A 9,103-nucleotide genomic window follows, 5' to 3' on the forward strand; every position below is an offset into this window, starting at 1 on the left:
GGTTAGCCATCTATTGTGGCACTCATACCCTTACACTCAAAATAAATGTTAAAAAGAGCACAACCACACGGCACTGACTCTATAAGACTACTTCTTTGCCTAAGGTGGTGGGGAAGGAGAGAGGGGCTGGAACCATGTCCTTCCTGAGAAAGGGTGACCTTGGGAAGGCTTGTTCTCCATGTTCCAACATCCAAAGAGAGTGGGCTTATTCTGTGTGGCTCCAGATGCAAAACTAGGGAGATGTTTCAAGTCATCTTAGGAAAACTTTTTAATATGAGGTCCAAAACTAGATTAGGCTGCCTTGGGAGGGAGCTCCTTGTCACGCAGGCTTGGAGAGCTGTGTGGCCAAGCACTCGCTTTTAGGGCCCTTTACAAGTGTCACAGTGAGAAGGGACTTCAGAGTCTTCACTAGAAGTCTTTAGCAGAGCAGGTGCCTGTGGTGGCCTGGCCTCTGTTCATGTGGGCTCTTTCCTCCTCGTGCCACACTCCCCCTCTTGCAGCCAAGAGAGCATGTGCCGCTTCCAGTGGCCTCAGCATGGCTAACTCAACAGAGCCTTCTCTGCCTTCACACACACTCTGATGGTCTCTCAGTCTCTGCCCCTTGAAATAACCCCAAGCAGATCCCATAGCTTCCCTGACGAATCCCATTTTGGCAATCACACCTCACTTTCTGAATTTAAGGGACCAGTCCAACCTCATGTCCAGCTCAAAGCTTCCGCCCTATGCTCAGCTCCAACCCGACACAGGCTTGCAGAAGGAGGCACTGTCCATTTCTCAGCTTCCTTCCCCTCCTCCCACGTGCTGCCTGCTCCTTCTGAGTTGGAGCAGGGAGAGAGGGAATTAGGAAAAACAACCAGTGCCCATGCAGCGTGGCCAGCAATGCCCTCTGTGTGGCCGGCATATGAATGCAGGCTTTCTGCACCACATGTTCCCTGATGTGGGTAACATGCCCCTCAGTGTCAGCCCCCAGAGGTTCACCCCATTACCTCTCTCTGCGCTGGGAGTTGTGGTGCTTTCATGCTTGAACCCAGTCCCTTCATGGGGTCCACTGCCCGTGGGACGCTCATACATCCTTGCCTCACCAAACAATGGGTAAGCAGCTGACCCAGTGACCCCCTCTCCTCCTGCTACATCTCAAGCTGCTTCGGCCCTAGCTTCCCATCTCTAGGATGTCCCTGGGGGCAGCCAGCACAAGAACCTGAGTCTATCACCTGCCCAGCTCCTGATGTCAGGATCTCCAGCCAGCTCTGGTGTCTGGACACAGCTGACCCTCCAGTCTCTGCAGCACAGTGGGCCTCTCCTGTGTGTCTCTCCTCTTGAAGCTTCGCCACTCTCTCCAGTGGTCCTTGGGGCCTTGTCCCTTGACTTGGCCATGGAGATGGGGTGCTCCACTCTTCCTCAGACCCTTTGCGCCAGTCCCCAGTGAGGAGGGAGAGGGTGAAATAGACTTCTGCTCTGGTTTCTGATAAAAAGAAATCCAGAGGTTTCCATTTCCTCCCATTCCTGTGAGGCCTGCCCAAGACCTAAATTCTCTCAAGCATTAGCCTTGTCAGCAAGCATTTCCTGAGTGCTTACTTTATGCCAGGCTCTGGGTTGAGCACGGGCTCCAAAGAGATTAAAAATCAACAACAGCATGATCCCTGCCCTTGGGTTCCTACCCTCGAGAGCGATTCCTAAGTTGTGACACTGAAAATTCATGTGGAGTTTTTAATCAATCCCAGGCACACGGGTCTTATATCTAATAACACTCTTCTTCCCCACTTGGGAAGTCACATGGGCAGAAATGGCCATGCTTGTTCACGGCTGCTGCTGCCCTCGATCGCGGCCTCGGCTCAAGAGCTGAGGCAGGCCTTGGACGTGCTGCGGGTGCGCTCTGTGCAGATAATCGGCACATTATTTTTACTGAAGGAGCGCTGGGCAGCACACCTGCACCACTGACACAATGGACCCTGAAGGCAATTCTGAGTGGTCCGTGAAGTCCTCAAGGACATAGGCCAGGCCTGCTTCATTCCTGCACTATTTAACCAGGAAAGGAGTGCTTACCGGGAGCGCACGGAAGGTCTAATGGATGAATGAGTGTGTGGTTCAAGCGTGCACTTGTACCCATGACTCCTTTGAAAGGACAGTGTGATTCATGGGAGCCCCTTCTATTTATTGTGTTAACTGCCAGTCTTCTTGGGTCCCACCCTTACACATTCGATGAGACAATGCAGTTCAATATACAGCTAATCGCTGCCACTTGAGAATATGTGCTATGTGCCAGGTCCTAAGCCAAGCATTCATATGCAATACCTGTTTTAATACTCCCAACAAACGTACGGGATAGATACTAACATCCCCCACGTTAGCACTGAGGCTCAGAGATATTCAGTTATTTGTACCAGATCACAGAGCCACGAAGTGGAGAAACAGGGGTTCGAACCCTTCTCTGAAGGTTCAAAACCCTCAGGGCCAAAGCCACTATGACACTGTGCCAGATGTTTCGGTGGCCTGCCGTAATTTCTCCTTTGTCCTTGCTAATTGAATCCCGGTTCCTCTGTTATTCAAAACCACTTTGACTAAACCAGTGATTTTCAACCTTTTTCATCTGGTGGTACACATCAAATAACAACTAAAATCCTGCCGCACACTGGAAGTATATTGTATTCTTCGCCAATCTGACAGAAAAAAAGCAGGTATAATTCTGATTCACTCACACTGGAGAGCTGTTGTTGTGTTGGCTGTTGTCATTTTTTTTTAATTTGACAATCTAAGGGAAAAGAGGTGAGTGTCCCTGGCTAAAGAATCAGGTGTTGCATGTTTTAAAAAGTCTTGCTGCACACCGGTTGAAAATCATCATGATAATCTTCTCCCTTTTTGCCAGTGATTTCTTTGGAGGTGGACATGTAACCCAGTTCTGACTGATGGGATGTAAGGAAAGTTTCTGACATGCGTTTGGGAAAGATTTTCCCTCCTGATAAAATAGAAATTTGAGGAAGAGCAATCCCACCCCTTTTTTCTTTGAATAGGCTCCTACCCTGACGATGTCTGGAGCAGAGGCAGTCATTGTGCAAGCATGAGGAGAAAACCAAATAAATAGAAAAAATGACTCAGGACTCTGACATTGATAAGACATTTAATTAACCAACTCTAAAACTACCAATCTCCAGGCCCACTATTAAGTGGGATAATATATGTTCTCATTGTTTATACTGAAATTAAAGGCTTCCTAACTGATTCACTTGTACTTCTGTCACTGAGTCTTCCATGCGCCCGGCACTGCCCAGGAGCCAGACATACAGAGATGAAGCTGTCACAGCTTCTGCCATGACGGAGCATGTCATTCAGAAAAGGTGCAGGCCTGTGAACTGCACTTGCTATCCCTTAGGCCTCCATCCAAAACCTGTCTCCTCCACTTCCCAGCTGTGCAAGCCTGGTCAAGCTATTAAACCTCTCTTGCCCCAGTTTTCCTGTGTTATAAAATTAAGATAATAATAGAACTTATCTCATTAGGATTTAATATGCCTTGTGCATAGTAAAGATTAAAAAATATTGGCTGTGGTAGATTGTTGGCAAAGATGGCCACAATAATCGAGCCCATCCCTGTAAGCACACCTCTTTTATTGAGACTTTGCCATTCCTTCCGACCCGGAGGTGAAATCTATTTCCTCACCCTTGACTCAGAGCTGGCCTATTGACTTGCTTTGACCAATAGAACATGGTAGAAGTGAGGTGGATTCTGAAGCCTCAGTAAGACTCAAGGGGTCTTGTGTGCTTCTGTTCACACCCTTTTAGAACTCGGCCCCAGGACCACCTGGGAAGAAGCCTGGTCCATCCTTGTGTCAGCCGTGGGTGGGTGTCACTTGGTTCTTTCTTCATGAAAGAACTCATTGGGCTGCAATTAGCAGATATTGTCTCACTTTTAGCAACTTCGAGCTCCATCTCAGCTTTTGAACCAATGCCATGCTCTTCTTGGGTAGCCCCGGGCAATTACTGAGCCAGCAGAGAGACTAGGGCCTGGTGATCTCTGCCCAACACTGGGTTCCTATGGTGGCTCTTTTTGCTCTGGGGCTCTCTGTGGTGTTGGGTGAAACTCCGTCAGATGTGCGTCGCAGGCTGAGCATTCCCTCGCCCATTTAAAAAGGCGGTACCGAGAGGAACCAAGATGGCGGCGCAGGGAACAGCTGCACCCGCCGCCGCCCGCAGCCACACCGAAATTACAGCTAAAATACAGAAGCGCCATCACTCAGAGCCTCCCGGAATCTGGCTGAACAGAAGCCCGACAACCAGGGGAATGAACAAGCACCGAGACCGGTAGGAGGGGCGGAGACATGGGCGGATCGGGGCTGAATTGGGGAGACCCGGCTGCAGGCCCACACCCGGTGCTGCCGATTAAACCCGGGACGGAATCTCAGGGTGGAGGTTTCCCAGAGGAGGGAGGGGTCCCAGCCCCACAGCAGCCCCCAGCCCAGGGCTCCAGGCCGGGAAGAGACGTCCCCACAGCTTCGGGCTGTGAAACCAGAGGGAACTGTGGCTGAGGGTCGCGGAGGCTGCGGGAGCCCCAGCAGCTCCTCTAAAGGGCCTGAGCACGGACTCACTCGGACGCTCCCTCTGAGCCCAGCGCCGGGCAGCAGCCTGAAAGGACCTGGGACACTCGGGGAGGAACTAACCTGCCTGAAATTGGGGCGAGAGGTGGAGGGGCAGCTTCCTCCCAGGCAGACCGGCTGGCAGAGGCCATTGCTCCTTTGGCGAGTCCTCCCCGCACACAGCCAGCAGGCAGGCGCCATATTGGAATCGCCAGCACCTGACTCCCACCGTTGGCCCCGCCCTGTGATTCCCGGAGGCCCCGCCCCTCCCCACCTGCAGCTCATCCAGGCCATTTCCAGGGGCTTTTCTGTGCAAGTGGCCTCTCCAGCCTCCTGCTTAGGACTTTCCTAAAATCTCTCAAACAAGCAGCAGAGGGCCCCACATGGCTTGATAAGTGGCCCCAGGCCTGGCACTAGCGGCAGCCTGCATTGGCTCATAGCTTGGCCTCTCCTGGGCACCTCCAAGCCCAGCACAAGTAACAGCCAACTACGGTTTGCTATGTAGCTCATGCTGGGGGGCCCTGGGCAAGGCACTGGCACAGGCTGACTTTGCACCTTCCGGGAGGCCCCAGAGACAGGGCACCTGGTGGTCAGACTCGACCATGCTGGATTATAACCCTACCACATCCATGAGTGACACACTCAAGGGGTGCACTTGGTGAACACCAAAGCCCCACTGAAGTAAATCCTGCTCAATAGGGGTGTATCCAGCACAGCAGCTCTTTGGCTGTAGTTGCAGCTGGTCCTCACAGCTGATTGGCCTGGGGGTCAATTCCTCCCAGTGACGCCAACAGCAACCAAGGCTCAACTACAATAGGACAGTGCACACAGCCCACACAGGGGAGCACCTAGAAGGCCCAGCTCAGGTGACTGAGGAGGCTGAGCCACTGGACCCTACAGGACACCTACTACACAAAGCCACTCTACAAATTCCAGGAGACACAGCAGCTCTACCTAATACATAGAAACAAACACCTGGAAGCAGCCAAAAAGTGGAGGCAAAGAAACATGTCACAAAGGAAAGAACAGAAGAAATCTCTAGAAGAGAAACTAAATGAAGTAGATCCAAGCAAGCTAACAGATACAGAGTTCAGAATTTTTTTTATAAGCATATTAGTAAGAGTATTACGAAAACAACTGAGACCATCGATGACATAATAAAGTGCCAATTTGAAATGAAGGCTACACGAACTGAAATGAAGAATAATTTACAGGGAATCAACAGCAGAGTAGAGGATGCTGAGAATCAAATCAGCAATTTGGAACATGAGGAAACAAAAAACACCCAACCAGAATAGCAAAAAGGAAAAAGAATCCAGAAATATGAAGATAGTATAAGGAGCCTCTGGGACAACTTCAAGAGGCCCAACATTCATATTATTGGGGTGCCAGAAGGGGAAGAAAGAAATCAAGAAATTGAAAACCTATTTGAAAAAGTAATTACAGAAAACTTCCCCTACCTGGGGAAATAAATCGACTTACAAGTCCAGGAAGCACAGAGGGTCCCGAACAAGAGGAACCCAAAGAGGCCCACAGCAAGACACATCATAATTAAAATGCCAAAGGTTAAAGACAAAGAGAGAATCTTAAAAGCACCAAGAGAAAAGCAGTTAATTACCTACAAGGGGGCACCCATACGACTGTCAGCCAATTTCTCAACAGAAACTTTGCAGGCCAGAAGGGAGTGGCAAGAAATATTCAAAGCGATGAAAAACATGGAACTACAACCAAGATTGCTCTACCCAGCAAAGCTATCATTTCGAACTGAAGGTCAGATAAAGAGCTTTACAGATAAGAAAAAGCTAAAGGAGTTCATCACCACCAGACCAGCACCGCAGGAAATGTTGAAGGGTCTTTAAGAAGAAGCTAATGAACAAAGGAATCAAGAGATTAACCAAAGAAGTTATATGCATATATGCATAACCCATGGACACAGTCAATAACGGGGTGAAGGCCTGGGGAGGTGGGAGTGAGGTGGAGGAAGTCAATTGGGGGGGGAAATGAGACACCTGTAATACTTTCAACAACAAAGATAAATTTTTTAAAATAAATAAATAAATAGGCAGTACCCCTCCCCCCCAATAAACCTCTTAAACTCCTAACTATATCTCAGTGTCTATTTCCTGGAAGATCCAACTGACAGCTGACACCAGCAATGGCATAAGAAAGCAAGCAGTAAGATGGAGGCTCAGGCGGCCTCACTCACCACTCAGCTGCAGATGAGAACCCATCCTCATTCCATATCCCATCCCAGGCAATATGGAGTGTATACATCCAGGAGGGCAGCCTCAAGGACCTTGGATCTCCAGGCGCATCCGGATCCTCAGAGCCTATAGAGGTGGTCGACCCCCTTCCTAACAGTATCTAGTATCACCCCATGTAAGAAGACCATGAAGAAGCCTCTCATCTGCAAACCAATGGGAGCCCCATCAGGATCTGCTCCCACCTCCTCTCTTGGTTTCCAAGCTGATAAATAATATTAAGTTGCAGCCTAACTCAGCTGAGGATGGACTTTGCCTGATAAGGGAATAAAGGGCCCACACTCCATCAAAGTAGCAAAAATTAGCTATCGTGTGCCAGCAGGATCAGGGGGTGCTGGCTAATGGATGTGAAGGTACTTAATCAAGGGGGCCAGAACATTAGCCTGAACAGGAAAAGTTTATTGATGTGGGGTCATTCTTTCATGATACAGAATTTAACACCCCAACAAGGACCAGGTCTGGTACAGACTTATGGTTTATTGGCTCCAAACGTCTGGAAAAAGTGATGGTTTATGTTAAGTGAAGTTGAAATTACTAATTGTCATGGCAGATGGTAGAGGAAGGGGTTTAAAGACTCAGGGAAGTGAGCATGCTGGAGTTGACATACTATGAAGGTCCAGGAGATCTTCCCCCACCCCCATCAGAAGGTTATGTTCCATTGGGGGCATGCACAGGATACACCCACCATTCACAGAGGCATTGACATCACCAAGAAACTTAGTGGTTTGTGTCTAGATTTGGGGTTTTCTGCATATAAATTGACAATATTGAGTCTTCCTGTCCAGGAACATGGGATATCTATCCTATATTTAGTGCTTTAATTTTTTTTCATCAGAGTTTTTTAGTTTTCCTTATGCAGATCTTGTACATATTTTCTTGGAATTATACCTATTTCACTCCTGTGGATGCTAAAGTAAACAGTGGGTTTTATTTCAAATCCACTTGTTCAGTGCTGGCATATTGGAAAATGATTGACTTTGTCCATTAACCTTAAATTCTGCAACTTTGCTGTAATAGCCTATTAGCTGTGTATTTCCTTTCTCCCGTATGGAAGGCTAGTGAGGACTAAAGTTGGGTGTTTCCCTCCCTCTGGTCAGCTGGGCTCTGACAAAACCCCAGCAGGTTCAGCTCTGGTAAAACACTTTCTCCTGAAGGCAGACCTTGGTGAGAAAAATGGAATTCTCTGGAGTATTTTTAAATAGCTGCTTACCCCTTGCCCCTGCCTGAAGCATAAGGGGATTTTTCTCTGATTTTCACTGTGAAAACCCGATAGGGCTCCTGGAGGTAAACTCACAGAAGTGTGGGGGCTCTTCTAGGACTGGGTCCCCATGGAGTTTTTAGCTCTCAGACTTGTCCACACTGAGCCTCCAGCAATCTGTCAATCACAGTTCAGGCTCCCTAGCTCGGCGCTGGTTCCCATGGAGGCTGCTGCTCACGGGCTTCTGCTCCTCTAAGTGGTGATTCTCTGCATTCGCCTGGCGGTCTCTTCAATTCGGGGGCAGAAATTTACTCTATGGCCCCGCTTCTCTTACAGTCCTCAGAAGAGTTGTTGATTTCTCGAGCCATTCAGCATTTTACTTGTTAGGAGAGAGTGGCAATTTCCAAGCTTCTTACTTGCTGGAAACCAAAAGTCTATTCAAAGCATTTCATAAGCGTTCCTTTATCCTTTCAACAGTCCTTTGAGGAAAGTATGAAAATTATCTTTATTTTACAGGCGAGGGCACTGAGGCTTAGGGAGTTAATCAGGTCACAGGAGAGTTGGTAAACGGCAGCATGGGCACCCAGGTAGACTGGCTCTAGCTCCTAACTTCTGCGTTATGCAGTACTACCTACACAAATCCTACAAAGGTAGCCAGTGATAAATGCCATCGCAGGTTTACAAAGAGACAGGGAACTAAGCGATGCGGAAACCAAAGGAAGCCTGTCTCTGCTATGGCACCCAGCCCTCCAGAGGCATTCTTGGATGCCACCTCCCAGCCCACTTTCCGGTAATGATTAGTTATCAGCTCTCTCATTTCCATACTGCAGAAGTGCTGTCGGCAGGAAACTAAGAGCCCTCTTCCCAGAAGCAGTCTCTTCACCCATCCTGCCTCTGGCTCTAGGCCATCCCTTCTCCCAGCCTTGATCACACCTGCCTAGGAGCCAGCCCCAGACAGCTGGGTTCAACCAGCATGGCCTGAAACTTGCCCATTGCTCGGGCTGCAGGGACTCACCCTGCCATTGTGTCACTTCTCTGAGCAACCTTCAACAGCGGACATTATTTACCCACCTTGTACC

This window comes from Miniopterus natalensis, chromosome 7, assembly GCF_054644295.1.
Source record: "Miniopterus natalensis isolate mMinNat1 chromosome 7, mMinNat1.hap1, whole genome shotgun sequence".
Lineage (NCBI taxonomy): Eukaryota > Metazoa > Chordata > Mammalia > Chiroptera > Miniopteridae > Miniopterus > Miniopterus natalensis.